At 37.2% G+C, this 17,317-nt stretch overlaps 1 long non-coding RNA gene across 3 annotated transcripts in view; it reads left to right on the forward strand.

The window, feature by feature from the left end:
- The window catches only part of LOC126427090 (uncharacterized), a 79,025-nt gene extending 62,064 nt beyond the window's left edge, over nt 1–16,961 (forward strand). For all 3 annotated transcript variants that reach the window (XR_007576529.1, XR_007576527.1, XR_007576528.1), the window contains 2 exons: nt 15,776–15,855; nt 16,002–16,961. This is a non-coding gene — a long non-coding RNA (uncharacterized LOC126427090). The remainder of the gene's footprint in view (nt 1–15,775; nt 15,856–16,001) is intronic.
- The last annotated feature ends 356 nt before the right edge of the window (nt 16,962–17,317 follow it).

Genomic DNA, 17,317 nt, shown 5'->3' on the forward strand with positions numbered 1-17,317 from the left:
TGTTCAATCTGTATATTGAGCAAGCAGTAAAGGAAACAAAAGAAAAATTCGGAGTAGGTATTAAAATTCATGGAGAAGAAATAAAAACTTTGAGGTTCGCCGATGACATTGTAATTCTGTCAGAGACAGCAAAGGACTTGGAAGAGCAGTTGAATGGAATGGACAGTGTCTTGAAAGGAGGATATAAGATGAACATCAACAAAAGCAAAACAAGGATAATGGAATGTAGTCTAATTAAGTCGGGTGATGCTGAGGGAATTAGATTAGGAAATGAGGCACTTAAAGTAGTAAAGGAGTTTTGCTATTTGGGTAGCAAAATAACTGATGATGGTCGAAGTAGAGAGGATATAAAATGTAGGCTGGCAATGGCAAGGAAAGCGTTTCTGAAGAAGAGAAATTTGTTAACATCCAGTATTGATTTAAGTGTCAGGAAGTCATTTCTGAATGTATTCATATGGAGTGTAGCCATGTATGGAAGTGAAACATGGACGGTAAATAGTTTGGACAAGAAGAGAATAGAAGCTTTCGAAATGTGGTGCTACAGAAGAATGCTGAAGATTAGATGGGTAGATCACATAACTAATGAGGAAGTATTGAATAGGATTGGGGAGAAGAGAAGTTTGTGGCACAACTTGACCAGAAGAAGGGATCGGTTGGTAGGACATGTTCTGAGGCATCAAGGGATCACCAATTTAGTATTGGAGGGCAGCGTGGAGGGTAAAAATCGTAGAGGGAGACCAAGAGATGAATACACTAAGCAGATTCAGAAGGATGTAGGTTGCAGTAGGTACTGGGAGATGAAGAAGCTTGCACAGGATAGAGTAGCATGGAGAGCTGCATCAAACCAGTCTCAGGACTGAAGACCACAACAACAACAACAACATTGAATAACCACTGTCATTGTTTTAACATATGACCTATTACACATATTTCACAGTTAATAATACCTCTTGTTTAGCACACTTTGGTAGCTTACCAGTAGCACCAATAATTCTTATTCCATAAACATGCATCACCACTATACCCTCTGTGTTCTTAATAGCTTCAAAAAATGCCTGTGAGATGCCTTTCAAATCGCTACCATTGTCCAGTAAACACTTACCATCACTTGCTTTTGTTACAGGGTGCCACACTTCCTTTTTACTTACCATTTGATCTTCTTCATACAACAAATCCTCTTTAATCCTTTGCCTGGAAAGACTATAATCCAGATTACCAAATTAATTACCAGACACAGTCAAATGACAAATAGCATGGTTTCTTCCTCATTACCACTCTCAAACTCCAACTCTTCATTACACCTAACATTATCTTCCTTTATTCTTTCTTTATGTAACACATTGTCATCATTATCAATTATAAATTTAAATACCTCATCCTTGTCACTACTGAATTCGTCACTGCTATCATCATTACAGCTGCTGTCAGAATCAGACCCACTGTCACTTTGATTGTCATCAAATACTTGGCTTATTAGTTGATTATTGTTTCCAGTATTAGACCATAAAGCAATACACCTGAATTCCTTATGTTCTCTTAAAAATTTACCATCTGTCTGGACACTTTGGACATCCTGGGCAATAGCAACACACTGTGTTTCATCCCTTATTTTATTATAGTACATTCCTCCTCTACTTTTATGGGATAAACATTGCTACCCACACCATCATTCAACATCTCACTAGAATTAGAAATTACACTTATCTTACTACTATCATTTACATTACCCTTACCTGTGATTACAGAACATTTATATACACATGGTTCTTCATCACTACCTGCTCTAGTGCGAGCCAAAACTGGAGCATTATATAGTTTAAATGGTTTGATCCAGAATTAAAATAATCTGCTCCATTTCTTTTACCTGAATTTCTCCTACTATTTCTGTGTCCATTCTGGCTATCTTCCACCCAACGATTCCTTAAATTTCTACTGTAATTAGGCCTGTTCATCCAATTTACCTGAAATTCTCTCCCTAATTGATTATTGTCATCATAATTCCTCCTACGATCTTCCACTGAGGGCTTCACCCTCTCCACTTTATCAATATGACTCAGATATCACTAATACTACCTGTAGGGGCAGGTACGAGCAATTCTCTAACTTTCTGAGGCAACTTAGTTTCTAAACCCAAACATTTCAGTTTTTTTTATCCAAAGCTGACAGAATCCTTTCATAGTACCCTTCCTAGAGGCAAATCTCTCTCCTCCACAAAATTCACTCAAAATTCTCTGCTGCTTCTCTTTGGACCAATATTCGTATAGAATTGGTTTTTCAAAGCTGTGCCATGAAGGCATGATCTGTATCGCTTCATAGGCTCAGATGTTATTGAATTTAGCATCTGTTAAAATTCAGGAGTAAGTAAAAAACCTATAATTTTTTGTTTTCTCCAAAAAAAAATTCCTGCCCCGAGATACAGGCCTCCGAAGATGAGACTGCGAACACCATTTTGAAGATGCGAATTTAGGAAAAATTTTTGAAATGCTTTATCTCTGTAACTGTTCTAGATATTTTAAGAGTTTTTTTTAATTTAAAAGATAATTGCTTTATGATTACAATGATGTCCTCCATTTGGACATATCTGCCAAAGTTCTTTTACTGTCGCCTTTTGAATTTTATTTTTTTTAATAATTTTCGGATTTTTTTTTTTTCAAAAATGCTAATCCAGAAAAGTTAGATTTCTTTGGTTGATTAGTACTATGTAGTACTCTCTGTAAAGGATAGCTTCCACTTTTAAGTTGGACAGGTTTTATTTAAAAAAATCTTTTTTTTTTCAACTTTCATGGGTAATATATGACTCCACTGAAGTTGTTTCTTACTAATTTCTTTGTTACAATGTTTATTTCTATTGTCTTTGTTGCAGTTATTTTTTGTCACTTTCTTTTTTGCATTTACTTCTTTTCACTTTCATTGTTGAAGATATTTCTTACACTTGGTGGTAGTTTTTTGTCAGTTTCTTTGTTGTGGGTGTTCATTGCAGGTTTCTGTATTGTAGTTGCTCAGTGCTAATTTGTTTACTGAAGAGGCTTCTAAAAAATCTGAGGCCATCCAGTGCATTCTGTGTTTTCATGAGGAATTTGCCAGTCGATACAGTTGCAGCGTGTTTTTTGAAATTGACTGTTTGAAATGTCTTCTGACTGGGGCCACAGGAGAGTGAAGTGTGCTGACTATTTGGATATTCATAAAAGAGTTAAATATAAGACAAACAGAAAAAGTAGACTTTGTTCAGGTTGGGAATAAGTGTTCTCATTTGAAGACTCTGTTTCAAAGTAAATATGTTTCCAGCGATAACTTTTTGTGTTATATATGTTTTGACAGAATAACAACAATGATAGTATCAGAACAATGTGAAGCCTCCCATGGTGCAGATGATGCAAATTTTGCATCAGTAAAGGAGAAATTAAATACCCTGAATCAGTCAACTACAGAGGTAGATGTTTGTCCTGTTAAGAAACCGTGGTCAGTGAAGTCGAATCAGCAGCTCTATGCATCAAGAAAGTGCAGAAAAATTACTAAAGCTATGGATGAATACACTACAGCAAAACTGACCATACTCTCGAAAGTAGAAATTCAGAAGAAAATGAATCAAAGCCCTCTTGCACCTCTAGCCAGGAATTTTTCACAAATATCAATTCAGCTGTTGTATACTGTGCATCCTACAGTGAAAAGGCGCAAGTTTTAACTATTATTCCATAGACATTTTTAAAGAAAACAAATTTGAACCACTTTCCATCAGTATCAAAGTACATGGTAGACAAATCAAGAAATGTGAAGTCTGTAAAAGGAATCTTAGGAAGACCAGATCCCTATTATTGTCATCCTGTAGAAGCAGCTCAGGTTCTTATAGTGCAGTCATTTTATGTGGAAGATAAATGGGACTCATCTTGTCAGAGTGCCAACAAAAAAGACACTATAACACTAACAGGTGAAGGTCAAAAAGTTGTGAAAGTGTAGTGGTACATGACTTACAGTATTAAAGAAACTTTTGCAATTTATAAGATCAATAATACAACTTCACATATCGGAAGATCAAAATTTTATGCACTATGACTTAAGTGGGTAGTTCCAACCCACCTAGAGATGTCTATTTATGTGTGTACGGCATGAATTTTGAACTTTGTGTGGTAACTTTGAAGAACTTACTGGAGCACATGACATATGACACCTCTGTTAGGCGTGTGAACTCATTAGTAGTCTGTAACATAAAACAAGGGTACCATTGGTGTAATGACCAGATTTCAATTTTTACAGGAGGGACATATTTTCAAAACAAGACCACAAGTGTTGCAGCTATAAGTGATGACACACGACATGACTCAGCACATGCTTTGCTAGCAGTGCAGAAAATTCTTCAACTGCAAACAGGGGCAGACAAGATCGTTATTATTTCTGATGGTACTCCTAATCATTTTAAAAATTGTTACCAGCTGTTTGAATTGAGTAAGTCACTATTGCCAACTGATTGGGTACACAGTGCTACTGGTCATGGGAAGGGGCCTTGTGATGTTGTAGGAGGCCTGACGAAGCACCATGCTCCAAAATATAATCTTTACATTCCAAACATAGCTGCGATACAGAATGCTTAGGATTTTATGAGAGTTGTGAAATCTTACACATCCGCAGCCCTCATTCTTTTGTCCAAAGAGGAAATCGAAGAATTCTGTGAGCAGAAAAAAGAAGAATTGGCCAAAAAAATTACTCCTGTCAAAGAAATTCAGAAGAGACATTTTTGGACTCACTTTAAAGAGCAAGAAAGAAGACATTTCATTCATTCAGCCAACACCTCAGAAACAGTAGGATAATATTCAGATTCACAACCTGAGAAGGGGGATGTTTGTGGCATGTGTGTGTGACTGGGATTGCAGAGATTTATTGACACTAGTTATGAGTTAAACGAAATTGTAGTGAAATTTATGCTACCACATGGACCAGTTGCTGGATGTAAGTGTCCAGCTGAAGGACAGCAACAATGCCATCAGTGCTCACCTTCTGTTCACAATGTTCTCAAGTGCTCCAGTTCCTATTGGTTCAACAGGAAGGCATCACTCTATATTAAAGGAAGATACTAAAGTACTGGAACACATTTTTAGTTCATTAACTGGCTAATTTCGGTACAAAACAGAGTACACATAAGTTATATAAATTGAAACTTTTTAGTCTTTGGACCTTTCACATACATTTTGGAATAATTTAAAATGCTTGAAAAATGTGTCTCTTACTCATCTTTCAAACTACTAAAATTTTGTTAAATAAGGGTAGTTTTTGATTTTTATGAGCCTGTTATGTGATAATGTGATGGTAAAACATGCTTTATATATGGCAAAAATTTCAATTGTTTGTGAAACCTGTTCAACTGAAAAGTGGAGGCTCCCCTTTTCAGGGAATGTAAAATAATATGGTACTAATCAACAGAAAAAAAATCAAAATTTTACAGATTGGAATTTCTGAAAAAAAAAATTCCATAAATTAAATAAAAAAGTTCAGAATGCTATAGTAAAATTACTTTGTCAGATAAGTCCAAATGGAGGATTTCTTTGTAATCATAAAGCAATTAGCTTTCAATTAAAAAAATCAATAAAATATCTAGAGATGTTCCAGAGATACAGCATTTTAAAATTTTATCAAAAAGTCACATCTTCAAAATGGTATGCACAGTGTCATTTTTGGAGGGCTGTATCTTGGAGCAGAAATATAAACTAAATTCAATAACATCTGAGACTATGAAGGTAACATTTTTTCCTACCCTGCCTGAATTGTTATGGACTATGCCTGAAGTACAACTATCAGCTACCTGAGCTGCCCACCCGTGAGCTACCCCTTTTAAAAGATCTTTCACAAATGACATTTTCTCCTTGTGATTGCATGCTTCAAGCAAATTATTAAATTTTCTAATGAGATCCTATGGATGCACTTGAACATATGGTTCAAAACTATTAAATTTGTTACAACTAACAAATGAAGTTCTGTTTGGGACACTACATATTCTATACTTTAGATTTTGTATTTCTTCCATCTTTTTTTCCATATCAGCCAATTTGGAATCTACATTATGATTTACTTTTACCAGTTTTTCCTCTACCTCTACTGCACACTTGGTTTCCACTTCTGTTTCTAAATCATTTTTAATCTGATTGATTTGGTTCAAGTTTAACCCTGTTTTCAGCACAAAATTTCCTGGCTGCTTTGATTTCATCTTTAAGCTGTTTTTTGGAAACCTGCAGCCTCCTAATATAGTCATCACAAAGCTTCTTTCTGTCTTCTACACATTTACTACTCATTAATGTTAATTTATCATTAGTGTTATGTGCTACTTTCTTTATCTTTTCATCACAATCGTTAGCTACTGCCTCAACCTTCTTATTTAATTCTGAAAGATTAGAGTTGACTACCTTAATCTCCTTTTTAATTTATTTCTCCAATTCATCCTTGAAGCTGACCATGTCAGTTCTAATGCTATGAGTTTTCTTTTCCACCTTAATAATGTCTTCTTTCGTACACATACTACTCATAATTTCTTTTAACATTCATTCCAATTTTTTGTCTGCCCTAACCTGTTGCCATCGCTGACTTTCACTACTCTCCCTTAACCTTAATGATTTCATCCACTTCAGTACTGTTTTCATCCATTTCACTTCCATCATCATACAGTGTACATGACGCTTTTATCGTTTCATCTACAATAGGGCTTTCGTCCCCATCATTCAAAGTTACTTGCATGTCATTTACAGAACCAGTTCCCCATTGTCTCTTCTCTCTCATCACACTGTCTTGTTCGTTAAGGCCACCCATTATGCATAATTTAATATAAAATGACTTTTTTATGAAATTACCTTATTCTTATTCACTCGTCTTCTGCGGCTGCTGCTGCTGCAGTTGCAGCAGCAGTAATCATCATCTCGATTCATCGTCTGCACAGCTGCGTCTATGTGCGTGCTGATTTGCTGCTCCTGTACTCAATGGCTGCTTCCATAGAACCCACTAGCTGATTGGCTGCTCTCATACTGTGGCCATGAAACCCATTCGCTGATTTGCTGTTGCACTTCCTTTGTTATAATCACTGTATTGTAAACTGTTCTTGAGATAGTGTTCATAGTTCGTGAGTCCTAGTTTATTGTGCCCAATTACAATTATCATCACCCAGAAGGGAACCATACATGATGTTCACCTGCTTTATTTGTGTGTTGATGGTCCTTGGTGTCAACATATTGCGTTGTGTTACTGACTGAAAAGTGGGGATTGGAATTTCAACACTGACTACTGTAAATAATGTAGCCAACAGGTGCACAGTTGCATTCCTAGTTCTTTACTTTCACTGTTCACGACCTGCCAATAAACACAGTTAATATGGCCAGTGCACTATTGTTTAACTTTCGATGAACCTCATTAATAGTATTCAGGCAAACATCAGCATACTGCTACCGTAGTTTACTGTTGAACACCTATGAGCAGTAAAAACCTGATCACACGGTTATTGCAGAATAATATGCTACATATTGAATAAACACTGTCATTGTTTCAACACATAACCTATTACACGTATTTCACAGTTACGTTGATGCATTGTTGTTGACCTAACCAGCACAGGTTTCTCGTCTGAAAATCGCCCATGGACTGATTGTCTTGGGACCAAAAATTGGCCCTTTATACATCATCTCAGTAATAGGCACTGAAACTACACATTGTTCAGTGTTTAAGTTGCAGAAGTTACAATTAAAACATAAATCATTAAATTAACTGAATACATTGAAAAATTGGTTCTTTTTAACAGTTTGTTCTGCACAGGGGTTAAGCCGAATTATTTGTTTAAATGATGAAATTAACAGATATAGATATAGAAACAATACTTTTTACAAACCTGTTAATTACTTTGGAATTAATGAAGAGCTGGATTTGTTAATATATTTTCAAATAGAGCCAAATAAATACTTCAAGAATCCTAGTGATTCTTTTTCCAAATGTGTATAATTAGTACAGAACTTATATTTGTTTGTAAGTCAGCAATAGAATCTAAGCCACAAAACAATTACTGATTTCATCCTATAACAAAAGATATTAACAATAAATTGTCAAAATAAATTAGAAAATCAATTACATACACAAAACGGAGCACAAATTTAGATCTTGTGCTATATTCTTTAAAACTGAGGCCCAACCTTCCTCTTTTATGAAATTTCAGATTATACTTACATATTTTGATGGTAATTAGTCAAAAATTAAAAAACAAAAATGAATTTAAGGAGGCAGATAACAAAACAAGAGGAAGTAAGAAGATCCCAGCTTGCTTTGTCATAAGCTTACATTTTGACATTGTAAGAAGACTACTGCATCTCACAGGATGATTAAATAAATTTCAGACGTTGTTTGTAATACCTTAAAGCTGTTTGTATACTTTTCATTTGATACACAGCAATTAATGTTCCTTTGAATACTCCTCATTGAAGCATTGAGCCTAGATTGAAATGCTTATTTCTTACATGTGTATATGCTGAAGCTTATGTATGATTTATATCCTCAACAGATAGTTTGTTCAAATATTTACACTATGTGATCAAATCACATGTTGAAAACTGCATTCTTCCCTTAGGTGAGAATGGTCTCTTCTACATTTCACAATGATCTTGGTACTTCCTTAAGCAGGAAAGTGTATGAAATTGGTCCATAATTTGAAGAGTCACCCTTATGGTGGTTTTGAAGGTACTGAAGGTTCATTGGATAAACAAGTCAGTCACCTTTGTTCTAATAGCTTACAATACTTCCTGAAGTCTTGCTCAGTGCACACAAAATAACCTAGACCATAGCTGCTGTGCAGATGGCGTGGTTGGGGAGGACAACAATAGTTATGGAGACTTTGTTGTGGACAACCACAGCATGTTGGGGGAGGTGCAGATCAACAGCTGAAGCATCTGCACAAATGTATTTCTTCCATAGCTTGTCAGCTACAACTACTAAGCCTGTGAATGGTAATATCAACTGGTTATGCAAGTATGACCAATGGTTTGACAAATGTAGATGTTAAGATTAAGTACTGTCTCACTAGAATACTGAAGAAGAACAAACCACATAAACAGAAGATCATTCAAAGTGAAACCAGGTGGACTGTGTGCCACCAGAAGGAAATCTCCTAAAACAAAAAATATGTCATAATGGCCAACACCACTTAATATGGTACTGTCAGTGTAAAATAAAGAAAATGTCACACATGGGGATTGTGTGTCATCCCCCTGATAACCATTTCAGCAGGCATTACCTAAAAATATAACATTCATTTTCTTCTTCTTCTGGTTTTTCCGAAGTAGTGAAGCCTGAGGAAGTACTTTCAGTTATTATATGAGTATGGTGTCTATTGTTTTGGACATTTCTGGAATCCGCAGCTATGACAGCAATTGTAGTTGGAGGGAGAGGAAGGCAGAGAAAGGGAAGGGACTAATGATATTAGCTGCATCGAGACTTTACACAGAGTCAGCAGCGGTGAGTGAAAATGCATGCTGTAGAGGGACTCAAACCCATGATATTCTGGTTACTAGGCAGTCACATTAACCACAATGCCACCTGGAGACAGTGTTTATTGCAAAAACGCAGACTATCTCATCGTGCTCCCCAGCAGACTCTCACAGCCACCCAGTGGCACCTGTCAGCAGTCCCTGTCCATGTCGTACTTTCTCACTGATTTTATATTCACACTGGAGGTTGAATGTAAGTGTACATCCACACTGAAGGTAGGGAATTAATTACCTATTGAGGTGAATCAATAGTATGAATGCATGGTAAAACTTGCTCACAATTAACTCACCATGTAAAAAGGAATTGGTCAAATCTAGAAATAGAACTATTCACACAAATTTAATTCAGCATAACTAAAACAAACTTTTCTTCATATCATTGTCAACTCTCTGCCAGGACAAGAACTTTTTTTTCTTTCCTTCATTATGGGATACTTAACCAGCCACAGTTTGTATTTCAAGATGGCTTTCATACTGAGGTAGTTTTCAGTCAGCAGTTGGTTCCCACTCCTTGTTGCACATATCCTGCAGAGGCGTGCTGTTTCATTTAGTTTCAACACAATAGACAACTAAATTTTTACCCAGTGAACTCAGTTGTGTAACAGTCCATCCCACAGAAATCAGCTGAAGACAGCAACATTCTCTGTTGCCAAAATAACTGGTGATCTGAGGCATCTCAACACCTTGGAAAATTACTAACATTATCAGACATATTGGGATTTTAAATTGTTGTCTATATCTTGCTTACATCTTTCATTTTTACAGTCTGTAAATATGATACTGAATACTTTTTCTATAATACTGTATTGTATAAGTTGGGCAAGCCCAGATAAACCTATTGTTTACATTTGACTGCACAAAAATTAGTTGTCCTCTAAGAATTCTAAGTCTGGCTGTCTACACAATTTGGCAACACTATAGTATGTGTATGTGTCTGGAGGAAATGTTGTCTTCCACTCGAGCTGTTACAGTGTTGTGTCTGGTAGTAAATGTCGCGCAATGTAGATGCATAGTTGAGAGTTTAAATCCTCTCATTCTTTTATTTTTTAACCACATTTCGGCTGTGTACTTAATGTATCAGTCTGATAGAAACTCAGGGATAATTTGCTTCACTTTCTAATCTTCTGTGCAAGAGCTCATGGCTGCATCAAGATCGGAATAGATTATAGTCGAGAGTTTTCTTTCCATAGAGCAGCAACCAGCCATCTGCCACTGGTCTCTTGATGCCAGCCACCATCTGACCAGTTGAGCTCATTGCGACATATTTTTGGCACCTTGCTGCTCTCGCATTTAAATTGTTTCTTTGTGTAGTTTGATTCTCCGCATGAAATAACTTTGATAAATGGGGTGGACACCATGCAGTTACACATGTGTAGGTTATTGTGAATATATTTATCAGTTGCCATTTTCGTATTTGAACTTCCAGTATTTGATGTGTAGTTTTGAACTGGATTGTGTGTAGTTGAATCTTATAAATATTGTTTAAGTGTTATGAAATAGATGCAAGAGGAAAGGGTCTAACACTTCAGACATATTTTTCATTTTGGGGTTAACTGACAGGTGAATGAGCCTCCATATTTGCCATGTCTTTTATAACAGCATCTTCTCAATGTTGATAGCTGTGGCATAGGGAAGCTCTATGAGTGAACTGATGACACTGAAACCAAAATGCGGTAATAGACACCAGTTTGATTTTTGTTGCTGTTAATTGTGGCATGTTGTACTTCTGCTATTGACTTCTTAACTTTGGCAGTTCAATGCAAATGTTGCACGAAAGTTAAATGGTAATAGTTCACCACGTATGTCAATTATTGAAACTTCATGAATGTGGAAATTCATTCATGCCAGAATGAAAGAAACAAGAAAATGCTTTTCTGATGTGGTTTTCCTAATATCGTTCCACACTTCACACAAATGCTTCAAGGTGCATTCACCCCTCTGTTAAACCCACAGCAAACAGTACGTCACATATATTAGATATCTTCCTCGTGCTGCTTAGTTTATAATGCATAAACAATGTTTATGAAAAATCCAATTCATAACTGCAAGTCAAATACTAGAATTTTAAATTAGAAAATTACAGTTGATAAATACACTCATACCTTTTGTGTAGCTCCATGTTCACTTGGTTTACTAAAGTTATTTACTGCAGAAAATCCAACTATGCTAATAAATAATTTCATGCTTATCAGTGTGAGAGCATAAATGTACTCCAAACGCAGATGCACCACATTCATCAGTTCGGACTACAACCATTGTCAGATGCCTGGTGGTCAGCAGCTGGGTTGCAGTGGTTATGTAGGGTGAGGAAACATTTAAGCATAAACTGTTGTGATCTTGATGCAGCCAAAGGCTCTTTTGTTATTACTGTGTGGTTAGAAAGTGAAGCAGATTACCTTTGTGGTTTCATCAGGTTCACACTTTTAGCAGGCAGTCAAACTGCAGTTAAAAAATAAAGGAATGAATAGACTGGAGCGTACAACTTTGCATCTACATTGCATGACATTTACCACTAGACCACGAGTGGTACAACACTCTAACAACTCAAGTGAAAGACAACGTCTACATCTTACAGTGTCTGCATCCTGTGTTGTCAAATCATGCATATGACAAGGCTTAGAATTCTGAGGGGTGGGGAACTTTCTGTGCTGTCAAGTGTATGTGTTCAGTTGTTTCATTTAATGTGGTCTGGTAGTTGCTTCACATACTCATTTGATATAACTTTTTGTTAATGGTAATTACATTACCTGAGAGCTTGTATAGTTACAAATATTATTGATTGATCAATGGAAGGTCCAGGATGTAAGAACAATAATATAGAGGATAGATTTCTACTCGTAACGTAGAAGAGTCATCGAGTTGTGGGCCGGCACAATGAAAAGGACACTGGAAGTATGCACAATCTCTGACAAAGTCCTTCCTCAGAAGTAGAACTCTGTCTCTCTCTCTCTCTCTCTCTCTCTCTCTCTCTCTCTCTCTCTCCCTCACACACACACACACACACACACACACACACACACACACACACACACACACACACACACACACACACACACACACACGCGGCTACTGTCTGTGGCTATTAAGGCCTGACTGTGACTGTTTGACATGAGCAACAACTGCTGAAGTGAGTGACAGGTAAAAGGAGGCGGCACAGGTTGAGGAGTGGGAGGGATAGTAGGGTAGGGGTTGGGGAAGAAGTGAACCAACTGTGAGCTATTACCTGAATTCTGATCTAACTTCTGTATCAATATTTTGTGATCAACACAACTGAACACCTTAGTTGATTAAAAAAAGATGGCTAGTGCTCGAAACCATTTGTTTAATCCATCCAGTACCTCACAGAGAAAAGAGAATATAGCATTTTCAGTTGTTAAACCGCTTCTAAAACTGATCTGGACATTTGATAGCAAATTATGTGAAATAAAATGATCAATTATCCTTACATACACAGCCTTTTCAGTAACTTAAGCAAACACTGTTGGCATAGAAATAGGTGTAAAATTGGTCACATTATCCCTTTCTCCCCTTTTACAAAGTAGCTTTTTCACGCAAACAGATAGCTTGTTAGTGGTCGTGCCCACATAGAATGTGCCACAGATGTTACCGCTTATTTGGTAGATCGTATGGTTGTTTTCACAGGTGGCGCTGTCTTTGATCAAATAGGGAATGCCAGTGATAGGACTGGAGTAGATATGGCTTCTGGGTCTGTTGCAGGGATATAAGCCTTGAGGCAAGGGGCTAGGAGCAAGAGAGGAGTAGTGATGGATAAGAGTATTGTCTAGGACTGGTGGGCAACAAGATATCATTATGGGATGGTTGGGGAAGACAGTAGTGAGGATATTTTAGGACAGGTCGGGAAACAGTCAAAACTGAAATGACAAATATCCTCCCCATCCCTCCCACAGTGATATTCCACCACCCACCCAACATATGAAATATACTTGTCCATCCCTAGCCTGCCACAGTTCCCAACTCCTTGGTACATGCCTCATATCTATGCAATAGACTCAGATGCAAGACCTGTCCCATACATCCTTCTGTTACCACCTACTACAATCATATCACTGGCCTCTCTTACCCCATCCAAGGCAGGACCACCTGTGTAAGCAGCTGTGAGATCTACAAACTTAGTTACAACCACTGTGCCGCATTCTACATGGGCATGACTACTAACAGGCTAACAAGCAGAGAAATCTTCCTACAATATATCCATTGTTCATAAATCCCCCCTCGCCTCCACCTTCCATTCTTCCACCTGCCTACCCCCTTCCCAGCTCCCACTGCAATACTTATCTTGCCAATGCACCTGGAAGTTCTTTCCCTCTTCTGTACCCTCCCTTTCCTCCTCCCCATTTCCACACTCTTCCAGCACAGTCTCTTGATGCTGCTCCTAGCAACCCACTTGGATAGTCTCACAGGCAGCACCAGCACCACCCCACCCGTAACCTGATACTCCAACCTCTCCCTTCCACAATCTACGTCTTCATACACCGCCCCATCCGAGCAGATTGCTGTTTCATCAGATGCAGATGCAGTCACAGTCGCAGTTGAACTCTAGTGCTCTGAGGCAGTGGTCATGTGTGTGCGAGCTATGCTAGGGTGAATATGTGTGTGTGTGTGTTGTAATGCAGAAGGACTTTGTCTGGAAGCTTTAATATTTTAGCAGGCTTCTCATTTTGCCTCTCTGTGGCTCAACACAGCCTCTATGTGATGAATAGCAATATATTCTTCCCATATTAATGTTATTCATTGTTTGTAAAAAATGTAACTCAATGCTGCCTCTATATGATGAATAGCAATATAGCCTTCCCATGTTATTCATTGTTCATGTAAAATGTAACTAAGTCTGACACATTATCCTGAAGCATTTGGAAGTTACATCTTAGGCCTTAGATGTTATTTTCTTCCATTTTGTCAAGCAGTTTCCTGCCTCTTGACCCACTCCCGAATCTTGTAAGATGGCACCAAGACAAAATTTACCCCATTGCATTTGTGGTTGCAATTGTGGTGTTTTCAGTAAAAAGAGGTACACAGTTTCTGTAGGAGCTGATATTCCACATACCAAATTGTTTGATCACAAATACCAGATTATTTTATCACTACTTTCAAAAACCATCCTATGCTGATTGCCACAAGGAAAATCGCTTTTATTGAGATAGCGCGTTGTTAATGGTTTCCAAAACAGGACAGCTGCTAGGATAGTAATTTTGTTGCTTTATGTGGCTATTCATACATCAATGTGTGTGCCATTGTGATTGATTTAGACTAAGTTTGCTTAAAAGGCAAACAATTTGCCATAAAAGATACTTACTTATTTTGCAATTTAATTGTAGCTATGTTTTTTTGACACATTCCCCACAGTTGTAGCAGAAAGCCTTCATGCTTCATACTATCACCTGCTCAGCAGTTTCGTAACTGGCGGGAACTAGGAAGAACGCCATCTGTTTTTTATGAAGCTCTCAGTCCTATGCAGGTTACAGTCAATATCTGAGGGATGTCATAGTTAAAAAAAGAGTTCGGTAAATAGCATGTTTATGTAGCCACCCTGAGTGTACAAGATAAAAGTAAAGGAGTGTGTTAGTAAATAGACCATTTTTTTGTTTGAATGTTTTAAGAAGAAGAAATAACACTTTTTTTTTCAATTTGTTGTATTCCGGTAAGAAAATTCATTTATACAAAATATTGTGTGTTAGTGAAAAAGTGTGTGTGTGGGGGGGGGGGGGGGGGTTCTAGTGAAAAAGTGTGTGTGGGGGGGGGGGGGGGGGTGGAGCACTGCACTGAAAACATTGTAAAATAATGCTCCAATTTTGTTTATTCATATGTGTTATCTACAGTGCTATTTCAAAAACATTTTCCCACGCAAGTGGCATAACATTTAGCACCCCCCTCCCCTCCTCACCTTGTATCACCCCTCTTCCTTTCACTCCTTGCCTCGTACATTACTTACCATAGCTTGGTAAGACCTTTAAAAATAAATCTAAATCTAGTGAGCATAGAAACTGATTATTTTTGCTACTTATTATGAGACACCTTGTTTACAAATTTTGCATGACCAGCACCAACAGTGCTGCAAATGGTCACTTGAGTCACTTTGGCCTTAAACCAACTCTGATTATCTCAGTACAATTATTCCATCCATTTAGTGCAGCAAAGAAAAGAGACCTGGTTGTGCAACTAATTGCACGAGTAAGAAATGATCACTGTATAAATAAAACTTAGATCAATGATATACTTTATGCAATAATTAAGACTTATCTTTCCTCTAATTCCAGAAAGTGATGACCTTTGAAAGATGGTGGTGTGTTTTAACAGATGAACTTGATCTCTGCATTCAGAGATCTGTGGAGAACAAGTAAGCATGTTTGAAATTTCTCTTGTTTCTTACATGTTGCTTACAATGACTGCCTTTTGTCACGTTCAAAATGTAGATTACATTGATATTTAACTGATTTCATATTTCTCTCTTTTGTGATTAAGTAGTATATGACTTGTCATCAGGTCCTTTGAAGCTGAAAACTCACCTTAGAACATATAGGCCGCCCGCTGTGGCCGAGCGGTTCTAGGCGCTTCAGTCCGGAACCACGCAGCTGCTATGGTCGCAGGTTCGAATCCTGCCTCAGGCGTGGATGTGTGTGATGTCCTTAGGTTAGTTAGGCTTAAGTAGTTCTAAGTCTAGGGGTCTGATGACCTCAGATGTCAAGTTCCATAATGCTTAGAGCCATTTGAACCATTTTTGAACATGCAGTTAGCAATTCATTGTGAAGTAAATTTGCAGATTTGTTCCACAAACTTGAACCATTTAGTTACGTAAAAGGCTTCAGTAAGGTCACAAAATATACCAGCAGGATTATTTTGGTTGTTTTTAGTTCTGCTAGGTTTTCAGTCATAAGGGTATATGGTGGCTCCTACATGTGAAACTCAAAAGTATTTAGCAAATTTTGTTTGAGTTAAGGACTGATTATGAATACGGCTCAAGGTTAATTGTATCAACCTTTCACAAGATTTTACTAATCTGCTAGAAACACTGTCATGGAAAAATATTGCTGCTTTTAGCAACTTGATGGTATTTTTAATTCCCTTTGGTCTTGCATATTTGATATTAACGATGTTTGGTGATGTAAAAAGTATTGAATTATCAATTTCATGGCTGAAATGCCACAATTATTAAAATATTTCTGGCTATTATTCTGTGGTTTTTCCTGATTGCTTTGATGACTTGTGGCATATAAGTTCTTGTATTCCATTTGGAACTAATTAAAGAATGGAAACTCCAGGTAGGAATATCAACAATTCAGAAAAAGGTAGATTGCTACTCACTGTAAAGGAGACACGTTAAGTTGCAGACAGGCATAATTAATATGCAAGTTAATGTTTCTTCTTTATGGTAAGTAGCAATTTGTTTTTTTCTGCAGCATTAATTGTTTGTAGAATGCAAAGGTTACAATATTTACACTGTAACCAAAGGAGTAAGCGACCGTTTTCTTCAAAGTGAAACTGCTTTGTAAACAAACAACTTCTGTTTCTTTGGGTTCTTCTTGGAACACTCAAACAGCTTATAGTTGTTCAGTTTTCAACACTTGTACCAAAGTTATAATAAAGTTTTAAAATGATGACACTGCCACCATCTGCCTGTGTGTTGTTTCATTTTTTCCCAAATTTAGGCTTTTGAGCCATTACCAAATGCAACTGGCAAAAATATTAGTACATGTTAGCCATTTCGTGCTGCCTGGTTTATCTTTACAGGTCTCAATGAAATATTTTGTTAGTGATATGTTTGTCAGACATGCTTGACATGTACTGATCTCTTTCCCAGT

This window comes from Schistocerca serialis, chromosome 11 (genome assembly GCF_023864345.2).
Source record: "Schistocerca serialis cubense isolate TAMUIC-IGC-003099 chromosome 11, iqSchSeri2.2, whole genome shotgun sequence".
In the NCBI taxonomy this organism is placed as follows: Eukaryota; Metazoa; Arthropoda; class Insecta; order Orthoptera; family Acrididae; genus Schistocerca; species Schistocerca serialis.